The sequence below is a fragment of the Nycticebus coucang genome, chromosome 12 (genome assembly GCF_027406575.1).
Source record: "Nycticebus coucang isolate mNycCou1 chromosome 12, mNycCou1.pri, whole genome shotgun sequence".
In the NCBI taxonomy this organism is placed as follows: Eukaryota; Metazoa; Chordata; class Mammalia; order Primates; family Lorisidae; genus Nycticebus; species Nycticebus coucang.
In genome coordinates, this window is record NC_069791.1 from 79,617,048 (window position 1) to 79,629,969 (window position 12,922).

The 12,922-nt window shown below is 41.1% G+C and overlaps 1 protein-coding gene across 1 annotated transcript in view; it reads right to left on the bottom strand.

The window, feature by feature from the left end:
* Positions 1-12,922, bottom strand: part of CALN1 (calneuron 1) — a 625,091-nt gene that overhangs the window by 581,014 nt on the left and 31,155 nt on the right. The window lies entirely within an intron of this gene.

The window sequence follows — 12,922 nt, forward strand, 5'->3', positions numbered from 1 at the left end:
TAGAATTGAAATGTCTTCTTGTTGTATTTTTCCCTTGACCAATATAAAATTACCATCTTTGTCTTTTTTGACTTTAGTTGCTTTAAATCCACATGTATCTAAAAATAAGATTGCAACTCCTCTTTTCTTCTGAATTCCATTTGCCTGAAAAATTGTCTTCCAACCCTTGACTCGGAGTTTTAATTTTTCTTTTGAAGCCAGGTGTTTCCTGCAGACAGCAAATGGATGGCTTGTGTTTTTTAATCCAGTCAGCCAATCTATGTCTCTTCAGTGGGGAATTCAAGCCATTAACATTTATTGAGATAATTGATAAGTGTGATAGTGTTCTATTCATCTTATTTTGTGAGAGTCCATTGCTTAGTTTTATCTTTTGCATCAGTGTGAAGTTAGGTTCTTTCCTTTAATTTCTGAGTTCTTACTTTGGTGCTGATCCATTGTGATGGTCAGTGTGTAGGACAGGTTGAAGTATTTCCTGTAGAGCTGGTCTTATTGTGAAAAATTTCCTCAATGTTTGTATATCCATAAATTATTTGATTTCTCTGTCCATTTTAAAGCTTAGCTTAGCAGGATATAGAATTCTGGGCTGAAAATTGTTCTGTTTAAGTAGATTAAAGGTAGATGACCGTTGTCTTCTTGCTTGGAAATTTTCATTAGAGAAGTCTGCGGTCACTCTGATGGATTTGCCCATGTAGGTCAATCGGCACTTACTCCTGGCAGCTTGAAGAATCTTTTCTTTTGTCTTGACTTTGGACAGGTTCATCACAATGTGTGTTGGAGAAGCTCGGTTAGAGTTGAGGTGGCCTGGGGTCCGATATCCCTCTGAAAGCAGTGTGTAGAATCTTTGGTGATATTTGGGAAATTTTCTTTTATAATATTCTCTAGTATGGCTTCCATTCCTCTGGGGCATTCTTCTTCCCCTTCTGAGATTCCTATAACTCGTGTGTTGGAACACTTCATAAAGTCCCATAATTCTGACAGTGAACGTTCTGCTTTCTGTCTCTTCTTTTCTGCCTCTTTAACTATCTAAGTTATCTAAGAACTTTGTTCTCTGCCTCCGAAATTCTTTCTTCTGCATGGTCTAACCTGTTGCTGATACCTTCCATTGCATCTTTAAGTTCCCTAATTGACTGCTTTAGTTCCTTCAGCTCCGCTATATCTTTTCTATATTCTTCATATCGTTCATCTCTTATTTGATTCTGTTTTTGGATTTCCTTTTGGTTATTTTCCATTTTATCAGCAGTTTCCTTCATTGTTTCCATCATTTCCTTCATTGTTTTCATCATGTGTATTCTAAATTCCCTTTCTGTCATTCCTAACATTTCTTTATAGGTGGAATCCTCTGCAGTAGCTACCTCATGGTCCCTTGGAGGGGTTTCTCTGGACTGGTTCTTCATGTTGCCTGGAGTTTTCTGCTGATTCTTCTTCATAAATGGTTTATTTTATCTGTTTCCTTGCCCTAATTTTCCTTTCACTTCCTCTTGCTCTTTAAGATCCTGTGCCTGTGGACTAAGGTTTCGATGAGTCCTTTTGGTACAGGACCAGAAGGATTAAAAGGTTGAAGAGCAAGAAGAGATAAAAGAAAGAAAAGGAAAAAAAGATAGAAAAGAAAAGAAAAGAAAATAGAGAAAGGAGAGGGGGTGGGTAAAGGGGAATATTGACAAAAAGAAGAGAGGCACAGAAAGAGGGAGACAGAGCAATATAGGTGTACAGTAGGGTACTTTGACACAACCTTGAAAGAAACCCAACCTCTGGGGGTGCTGGGTTGGGTGGTTCCCTTGAGTTCAGCAGCTCTTTGCTAACCTGATCGGACACAGTACCCCACCTCCACCAAGTAGAGAGGAAAGACAAAAATGCTATAAATCAAACCAAAACAAGCAAACAGAAAACTTGACGGGATGAAATTGGGTGAAAAACCAAATAATAGGGGTAGAAACACTAGCAAAAATGAACTTCTAATTGTTGAAAAAGGCAGCAATGGGAAATTGTATTTAAACTAGAAAAATGGAGAAAGAAAAGAAAGAAAAAAGTCTGTACGGAAAATGTTGAAATTAAAAAACAAAACAACAACAAAATAAACAAAAAACAAACAAACAAACAAAAAACAACAACCAAAAACAAAGCAGTATATATATCTTGTTGAATATTGTCTGGGCAACAGGGGTATGAGATGTTAATCACAATGCTGATACAACTGGAGGCCTCTGCTGATCTCTCAAACCCCACAAGGTGGAGACCATAAATCTCTCTTCAGCTCTCTAAGGCACTTTAAACTTCTAAACTTGGCTAAGCAAAGCCTTCCCAGGAAAGTGCTTGTCACTGGGATCACTGCTGAAGTGGCTATCCACTTACTCAGTGTGCCAAAACCAGTCTCACCGTGTTCCTGAGGGTTAAGACTGTAAGGCACCTCAGTCCCTGCCTTTAGGCTGCTCAGTCACTACATTACGATCTCCCGCCCGATCCTTGCTCTGCGACCCTGAGGGCAGAGCTTGCTGGGGCAGTTCTCTCACAATGCTCCCTGTGGCCCACAGCCAAACACTATTAGCTCCATGTGGCTCAGCAGCTCAGTCTGGGGCTCTAGACAACACCCAAAGTTCTCCGCACTCCTGCTCAAGCTCTCCCCAAGGCAGTTCAACTGAGTGCCAAGTTCCCAAAAACAACAAAACAATTCACAGGGAAGGCCTTTCCAGTTTGCAGTCTCGCTGCTACTGTACTTATAGCTGCCGGCGGGATTAGACCAATTGAACACATGCAATCACTTGCCAGTTTTCCACTGTTTTTGTCCTCCTCTTGGGGTCCAGAAGTCTCTCACTGACTCCCTGTATCCTCAAAGGGATGATTATAGGCAGATCCCACCAGCCAGAGATGCCTGGAGTCTTATCTCCCCAGACTCACCGTGCCCAGTTGCAGGGAAGCTGTTACTCGGCCACCATCTTGCTCTCACTCCTGAAATATTGATTTTAAAGCAATGAGTTTATTGGCTCATGCCTGTAATCCTAGTATTCTAGGAGGCTGAGGTGGGTGGATTGCTTGAGGTCAGGCATTTGAGACCCGCCTGAGCAAGAGCAAGGCCTTATCTCTTAAAAAAAAATAATAGTTGGTAATTGTAAGGCATGCCAGTAGTCCCAGCTACTCAGGAGGCTGAGGCAAGAGGATTGCTCAAGCCCAAGAGTTTGAGGTTTCTGTGAGCTGTGAGGCCATAACACTATACCCAGGGCACAGAGTGAGACTCTGTCTCAAAAATAAATAAATAAATAAATAAGTAAAAATTAAACAAAAAAGCTTAATGAAATACAAGAGAAATCTGAAAATCAATACCAAAAAAGGCAGAAAATTAAATCAGGACATGAAAAAGAAAACTACCAAGGAGATATATGTCTTATAAAAAAACAGAATTCTAGAAATGAAAAAGTCATTAAAGGAGTTGCAAAATATACTTGAAATCGTCAACAGTAGACTGGACCACCCAGAAGAGAGAATCTCAGAACTTGAAGACAAGTATTAATCCAGACAAAAACTGGATTAAGAAAAACACAGTAGAAAAGAATGAACAAAGCCTTCAAGAAGCATGGGGAAACTAAACTTAGAAATCATTGTTATTTCTTTTTTTCTTTCTTTTTTAAAATTATTACTCTTATTTTATTTTATTTTCATTTATTTATTTTTGAGACAGAGCCTCAAGCTGTCGCCTTGAGTAGAGTGCCGTGGCATCACAGTTTACAGCAACCTCCTGGGCTCAAGTGATTCTCCTGCCTCTGCTTCCCAAGTAGCTGGGACTACAGGAACCAATGATGGCTGCAACAAAAAAATGCCCAGCTATTTTTTGGTTGCAGCCATCATTGTTGTTTGGCGGACCTAGGCTGGATTCAAACCTGCCAGCTCAGGTGTACGTGGCTGGTGCCTTAGCCACTTGAGCCATAGGCGCCAAGCCCATTATTATTTCTGAGGAAGAAGAAAAAGCAGAAAGTTTAGAAAACCTATTTAAGGAAGTAATTGATGAAAAATTTCTGAGTCTAGCAGGAGATTTAGACATCCAGATACAAGAGGCCCAATGAAAAACAGGAAAATATATTTCTAGACAGACTTTACTGTGATGCATAATCATCAGATTATCTAAAGTCAACACGAGGGAGAAGGTATTCAGAAAATCAGCAAGCTTCTAGTCACTAAAGGAAACCCCATCATACAACAGTGTTCTTCTCAGCAGAAACCTAACAAAGTAGAAGGGATTGGGAACCTATTTTTAAGGTATTCAAAGAAAAAAAAAACTGCCAACCTCAAATTTATATCCTGAAGGAAGAAGCTTTATAAATGAAGAAGAAACAAAATCTCTCTCAGACAAGAAAACACTGAGGGAATTTGTCACAACTAGACTGTGGCACTACAAGAAATGCTCAAAGGAGTTCTAAATATGGAAATCAAGGGCAGTATTCACCATCATAAAAACATGAGAAAGTGTAAACCTCATAGGTCATATGAAACCATTACGCAGGAAAGAAGAGGAAGAACTCAAAGGGCAACATGACAGAACTCCACGACACCACAAAGGCAAACAGAGGGAAAAAAGTAATAAATAATCCATAAAACAAATAACAAATAACATTATGACAGGAACAAAACCTTGTGTGTCAATATTAACCTTGAACATAAATGGAATAAATGTTCCACTTAAAAAACAGAAAATCAACAAACATTGAGCTTTAGACCAGATGGACCTAGCAGACATTTATAGAATATTTAACCCAAACACTACAGAATTTACCTTCTTCTCATTGGCATATGGAATATTTTCCAAGAGAGATGATATCCTGGGCCAGAAAACAAGTATCAATAAAAATTTTAAAATTGAAATTATATCAAATATCTTTACAGACCACAGCAGAATAAAACTAGAATCAATATCAAAAGGAATTTTCAGGCTCAGCATCCATAGTACAGTGGTTATGGTGCCAGCCACATCATGGAGGCTGGCGAGTTTGAGCCTGGCCCGGGCAGCTAAGCAGCAAAGGCAACTGCAACAAGAAAAAAAAAAAAAAAAAAAGGAACTCTCAGAAGTACTCAAATACATGAGAATTAAACAACACTGTCCTGAATGATATTGGGTAAATGACAAAATTAAGAAAAATTGTAAAAATTGTTGAAATGAGCGAAAATGAAAACACAATACAGAAAAACCATTACTAAGAGGGAAGTTTACAAGGGCTTTCTAGAAAGTATCCAGCCAGGGTTAATATCATTTTGTGTACAAATGTACAAAGTGTACAAAACAAGTTTAGCTGGATACTTTCCAGACAGCCCTCAAATAGCATTAAATGCCTACATAAAAAAAAAAAAGACCACAAATTAACAACATAACACTGTACTTCAAGGAACTAGAAAAACAAGAACAAACCAAACCCAGTGAGCATAAGAAAATGAATAACAAAGATCAGAGCTCACCTAAATGAATTGAGACCCAAAAACCAATACAAAGGATCCACAAATGAAAAGTTTGTTCTCTGAAAAAGATAAACAAATTGATAAACCATGAGCTAGAATGACAAAGAATATCCAAAGAAGCATAATCAGAAATGAAAAAGGAGACATTACAACTCACGCAAAAGATCATTAGAAACTACTCTGAGCTGTATACTCACAAAGTAGAAAGCATAGAGGAAATGGATAAGTTCCTGGAAACATATAATCTTGCAAGATTGAACCAAGAGGAAATAGAACACTTAAACAGGATGATAACAAATATTGACATTGAAATAGTAATAAAAAGTCTCCCAATTAAAAAAAAAAGCCCAGGGTCAGATGGGTTTATAGCCTAATTCTACCTAAGGTACAAAGAAGAACTGAAATCAATCCTCCTGAAACTATTCCAACAAATTGAGATGGAGGGAATCCTACCTAACTCATTCTACAAGGCCAGTGTGACCCTGATACAAAAGCCACAGAAGGACACAGGAAAAAGGAAAACTACAGACCAATATCCCTGATGAACATAGATGCAAAATCCTCAACAAAATACTAGCAAACTGAATCCAACAGCACATCAAAAACATAATACACCATGATCAAATGGGTTTATTTCAGGGATGCAGGCATGGTTCAACATATGCAAATCAATAAATAGAATCAAAGGCAAAAAACATATGATCGCTTCAATAGATGCCAAAAAGTATTTGGTAAAATCCAGCATCTCTTCATTATTAAAACCCTCAACAAACTGGGCATAGAAAAAACATACACCAAAATAATAAAGGCCATATACAACAAACCCACAGCCAACACCACACTGAATGGGGAAATGTTGAAAATAATTCCCTAACATCTAGAACATGGATGCCCAATTTCTCCAGTCCTATTCAAATAGTACTGGAAATCCTAGCCAGAGCAATCAGGCAAGAGAAAGAAATAAAAGGCATCCAAATGGCAAAAGAGAAATTCAAATTATCTCTGCTCACTGATGACATTATTTTATATCTAAAAAACACTAAACATTTTCTTCAAAAAATTCTCAGATGTGATCAATGAACTCAGTAAAGTTTCAGGATGCAAGATTAACATACGACAAATAAGTAGCCTTTCTATACACCAATACCAATCAAACTGAGAACCAAATCAAGAACTCAACTCCATTTATAATATCCACACACAAAAAATATATTTAACCAAGAAGGTAAAAATCTTTATAAGGAGAACTATCAAGCACTGATAAAAGAAACTATAGCTAACACAAATGGAAAATAGCCCATGCTCATGGTTCAGAAAACATAATATCATTAAAATGATCATACCACCCAAAGCAATCTACAATTTCAATGTAATCCCTACCAAATGCCAATGTCATTTTTCACGGAATTAGGAAGACAATCCTAAAATTTATATGGAAATCGAAAAAAGAGTCCAAATGGCCAAAGCAGTCCTAAGCAAAAAGAACAAAGCTGGAAAAATCACATTATATGACCTCAAATTATGCTATAAGGTAGTAGTATACATGTAGTAGGAAAATAATATGGTAATGGTATAAAACTAGACACATTGATGGATGGAACAGAATAGAGCATAGAGAAATAAAACCACACATCTCCAGCCAATTGATCTTTAACAATGTAAACAAAAACGTATTATGGGGAAAGGACACCCTTTTCAATAAATGGTACTGGGAAAATTGGATAGCAATATGCAAAAGAATCAAACTGGACCCCTCTCAACATACGCAAGAATTAACTCATCATGGATTAAAGATTTAACTGTAAGACTTAAAACTAAATACACTAGAAGAAAAACCTAGTATAAACTCTTCTGAACATTGGTCTAGTCAAAGAATTCATGACTGAGACCTCAAAAGAACAAGCAACAAAGACAAAAATAGAAAAATTGGATTAAACTAAAAAGCTTCTGCACAGCAAAAGAAATAATCAACAGAGTGAACAGAGAACCATCAAAATGGGCAAAAGTATTTGCAAACTACACATCTAACAGAATACTGATACCCAGAATGTACAAACAACTGAACAACAAATGACCCCACAGAAAAGTGGGCAAAGGATATTAACAGAACTTTTTAAAAAGAAGACATACAGATGCCCAAAATGCATATAAAAGATTTGAACATCACTAATCATCAGAGAAATGCAAATGAAACCCACAATGCTATACCATCTTAAACTAGTCAGAATGGCTATTAATAAAAAGTCAAAAAATAGTAGATGTTGACAGAGTTGCAGCAAAGGGGAGCTTGAAACCAGATCCTTCCTTAGTTAAACTTCTAGAAAAGAGTTCACTGAACACTTTTATTTCAGCTTTTTGAGACCACAATAAAAGAACCCAATTGACAGGCGGCGCCTGTGGCTCAGTCGTTAAGGCACCGGCCCCATATACCGAGGGAGGTGGGTTCAAACCCGGCCCCGGCCAAACTGCAACCAAAAAATAGCCAGGCGTTGTGGCGGGGCCTGTAGTCACAGCTACTCGGGAGGCTGAGGCAAGAGAATCGCTTAAGCCCAGTAGTTGGAGGTTGCTGTGAGCCGTGTGACGCCACGGCACTCTACCCAGGGCCAAAAGTGAGACTCTGTCTCTACAAAAAAAAAAAAAAAAACCCAATTGACTTCGCTCTACAGAAACAGTGAGATGATAAGTAGAGATTTAAGCCACTATTTGTGGCAATTTGTTATGCAGCAATAACAAATTAATACAACAATCAGGTCATCTGTAAATATAGTTTACCTTTTCCTTTCCAATCTGGATGCCTTTTTTACTTTTTGATTTTTTTGTGAATATAAATGATTCCTATTATTAGAATTTTTGAAAGTTACAGGAAAAATTAGATGCGAATTTATATGTAAAAATCACCAAAATTTATAAAAATCAGTGTTTCCATTACAGAAGATTCCAGTAATCCGCAGGTAAAATTGGAATTTAGAGATAAAGCTATTTACATGTTTTCGTTTGACCAAAACGTGTGCCAATAATTTCAAACAAAACATGAAATGACCTTGTGCTTGGGAGAAGATGATAGATAAATAAGGACATTCATGGTGATGGCTAGAATCTCTAGTACAATGTGGAATATAAGTGGACAGGGGATACCAGGATACCATTTCCATGTTCCTGATCTTAGGGGTAAAACATTCATTCTTTCACCATTAACATGATGCGATGCTGCTGTAAGTTTGTTGTAGGTGACCTTTATCAGGTTGAGGAAGTTCCCCTGTATTCCTAGTTGGCTAGGAGTTATTTTTCAAAAACTCAGGAATGGATGTTGAATTTTGTCAAATGCTTTTCTGCCATCTAACTGAGTTGATCATATGGGTTTAGTCTTTATGATGAATTATGTTGTTTGATTGTAGAATGTTAAATCAACTTTACATTTCTGAGATAAACACCCACTTGGTCATGTTGTATCACCCTTTTTTATGCAATGTCAGAATTGATTTGTTAACATTTTGTAAAGAATTTTGGCACCTGTGTTCATGAGCGTATTATTGTGTAGTATTCTTACAATATTTTTGTCTGCTTTAAAAAAAAATCAGGATAATGCTGGCAGCCAAGTGATAAGTTGGGAAGTATTTTTTGCTTTTCAGTTTTATGGAGAAGTTTACTACAGATGGCATTATTTCTTTGATAGAATTTTCTTAGTAGAATTCACCACAGAAGTTATCTGACTCTGGACTTTTATTTGTGGGAAGATTTTTAATTAAAAATTCATTTGGGAGGGAGGGGAGACAAGATGGCGGACTGAAGCCAGCTTTCAACAAAGGCTCCCGTCCAGAAGGAGAGTTAAGGGACAGGAATTTAGTAAGTATCCTGGTGGACTTGAGCCTCACCAAGAGAGAAGGCTGAAGAACGCACATCAACACCGCTGAGGCAAGTTGTGATCACAAGGACGCAAACAAAAGGTACAAAATCCACCACCAAGCGGACGGGAGTCCCCCTCCCCCATGAGACCGGCTCTGGAGCCCCACAATTTAACAAGCGGGCATAAATTAAAGGCCCTCCCACTACACTCCACGGGAGAGACCTTCTAAAAACTGGACCTACCTCCCCTACTGGGGTGCCGTGGCGTTCTCCTGCCGGACATAGGGCTGAATAAAACTTTGGGAATCCTTTGCCGGCAACCCTGAATCCCCGGCGCTCCCCTCCCGCCCACTGAGGTCTGGAGGCCTGTCCCCCAGGACTTCGGATCCTTGGGTGATTTCTCAAGGGGAGTGGACAGTCCCCGAGTTGCGACTGGTCAGCATTGACTCTGAGGCGCGCCAAGTGAGGAGAGGGCACCGGGCTGAGGGGGAGTCACGCCTCGCGGCACTTCCCTGCGGTGCAGTGCACCAACCCTCCCCGGGCACAAGACTGAATAAGACTCTGGCCTCCCCGCTGAGAGCTGAGAGCCCCTACTCTCACTCGGGGTCTGAGGGCCTATCCCCCAGGAGTTCGAATCCTTGGGTGATTTCTCAAGGGGAGTGGACAGTCCCCGAGTTGCGACTGGTCAGCATTGACTCTGAGGCGCGCGACTGAGGAGAGGGCACCGGGCTGAGGGGGAGTCACGCCTCGCGCACTTCCCTGCGGTGCAGTGCACCAACCCTCCCCGGGCATACGGGGCCCAAGACTGAATCAGACTCTGGCCTCCCCGCTGAGAGCTGAGAACCCCTACTCTCACTCGGGGTCTGAGGGCCTATCCCCCAGGAGTTCGGCTCCTTGGGTGATTTCTCGAGAGGAGTGCACAGTGCCTGAGCTGCGTCAGGTCAGCGCTGACTCTGGGACACGTGAGCGAGGAGAGGGCACTCCGCTGAGGGGAAATCAAGCCTTGGCGGCACTTCCCTGCGGTGCAGTGCAGGAGCCCTCCCCGGACCGTAGTATTGCGTGAAACTGAATGAAACTCTAGCTTCCCCCCGCCCCACTCCCAATCCGGGTCTGGGGGCCCATCCCCCAAGAGTTCTGATTCTTGGGGGATCTCTTAAGGGGTGTGGACCCAGCACAAACTGCGGCCGCTCAGTGCTGACTCTGGGGCGCGGGACAGAGGAGAAAAGGGTCGCCTGAGTGCCCACACCAGAGCAGCAGTTCCCTGGAGGTAGATCAACAGCCGTTTTTTCTTTAACGGCAGAACGCTCACTTCTGGATATTCTGAGGCCACACCCCCTGTCTCCCTGGGCAACCAGAGGAGGCCACCGGTGACACGGCTCACAAACCCAGAAGCCTCCAGGGCGGGGCCGACCCAGAGAGGTGTTCAGACGCAATTCTCCAGCAGCAAAGACGTTTGAACTCAAAACAGCCCGTCTCCTGTAGGCGACGACAGGAACAGAGACAGAACCTCACAAAGTTGTCTGTTCTGTTCTGTTCTGTTAGCAGCATCCATCAGGGACGGGGCTAAGCCTGAGTGAACACCTCTTTCCCATCACCTGCATCAAACACTCAAAGATGTCAGGCCCCATCTCCTCCTGCTAGATAGCGGCAGTCTGCGGGGGCCTGGCAGACTTCCTCGTGATTCAGGCAGGTGCAAACCCCTGGAGTGTCTGTTCACTGCAGGCAACTGGGTTAGCCATCTGCAGAGATACCAGTGACTGGGTCCGACGGAGGGGCAAAGTGGGGAAGGAGACGTCAACCTTCCCAGACTGCTCTGTTTCCGGGGTGGCTCCTCCTGACTCCACGCTGCACTGGGGTGAGCTGTCTCAGAGGAGTCACCAGGCCCCTGTGATCCAGTTCCCAGAGACCTCTTGAACCCTTCCACCTGAGACAAGTGCCGATTGAGACAGTTGATTCGGACCTTTTGAACTGGGCTAATAGACTGAAGACTTTTCAGGTGGTGCCCTGGGTGTGCGATTGTAGGAAGGTTTGATTCTCCTTTTCCAACTGGGGCCAGAGGTGGGCAGGCGGGGTGACTTAATTGCTGATTTTTCCACACAGCTGAGACTTCAAGCCAGAGTAGAAGTTGCAATAGGATCAAACAGAAACCAGCTGAAAACAAGACAGAACCACTTTGCTCCACCACACCAGACAGGGCCCCAGTTTCTCAGGCCACAACACTGTACGGGCCCTCGATAAAACCCCAGGGGAAAAACCAAAGGGAGTAAACCATGGGGCGGAATCAGCGGAAAAACTCTGGTAACATGAATAACCAGAATAGATCAACCCCCCCAAGAAAAGATACGGCAGATGTGATTGAAGATCCCATTCATAAACAACTGGCTGAGATGTCAGAAGTCGAATTCAGAATTTGGTTTGCAGACAAGATTAATAAAATGGAATTAGGAATTCGAGGAGAAATTCAAAAACTGTCTCAAGAATTTAACGAATTTAAAGACAAAACCACCAAAGACTTAGACACACTGAAACAAGAACTTACAGCCCTCAAAGATATGAAAAATACAGTAGAATCCCTCAGTAACAGAATGGAGCAAGCAGAAGAAAGGATTTCTGACATTGAAGATAAAGTCTTCGAACGCTCCCAATCTCTCAAAGAGGAAGAGAAATGGAGAGCAAAAATGGATCACTCACTCAGAGAGCTCTCAGATAATTCGAAAAAAAATAACATAAGGGTTATAGGAATTTCGGAGACTGACGAAGTGGCAGCCAAGGGCACAGAGGCCCTTCTACATGAAATTATGAAAGAAAATTTTCCAGACATGCCTAGAGAATCTGAAATTCAGATAGCAGACAGCTTCAGAACCCCAGCACGATTCAACCCCAATAAGCCATCTCCCAGACATATCATAATTAGCTTCACTAAAGTTAACATGAAAGAGAAGATTCTCAAAGCAGCCCGGCGAAAGAAAACTATAACGTACAAAGGTAAGAATATTAGAATAACTGCAGATCCCTCTGCTGAAACTTTTCAAGCAAGAAGAGGCTGGTCATCAACTTTTAATCTCCTAAAGCAAAAAAACTTTCAACCCAGGATTTTGTATCCAGCTAAACTGAGTTTCATCTATGATGGAGAAATTAAATACTTCAATGACTTTCATATGTTGAAAAAATTTGCCATAAGTAAACCAGCTCTTCAGGATGTTCTCAGACCTCTCCTCCACAATGACCAACCCAATCCTATACCACAAAAGTAAACTCACTCAGAAACTTCGGATCAAACTCCAACTTCCACACTGGCGAAAGGATTAAAAATGTCCACTGGACCTTTGAAAAACTCGATACCCAAAATTCCACCAGACTTATCCTTACTCTCCATCAATGTGAATGGCTTAAACTGTCCTCTAAAGAGGCATAGGTTAGCTGACTGGATACAAAAACTCAAGCCAGATATTTGTTGCATACAAGAGTCACATCTCAACTTAAAAGACAAATACAGACTCAGGGTGAAAGGATGGTCATCCATATTTCAGGCAAATGGTAATCAGAAAAAAGCAGGTGTTGCAATTTTATTTGCAGATACAGTAGGCTTTAAACCATCAAAAGTAAGGAAGGACAAGAATGGTCACTTCATATTTGTTAAGGG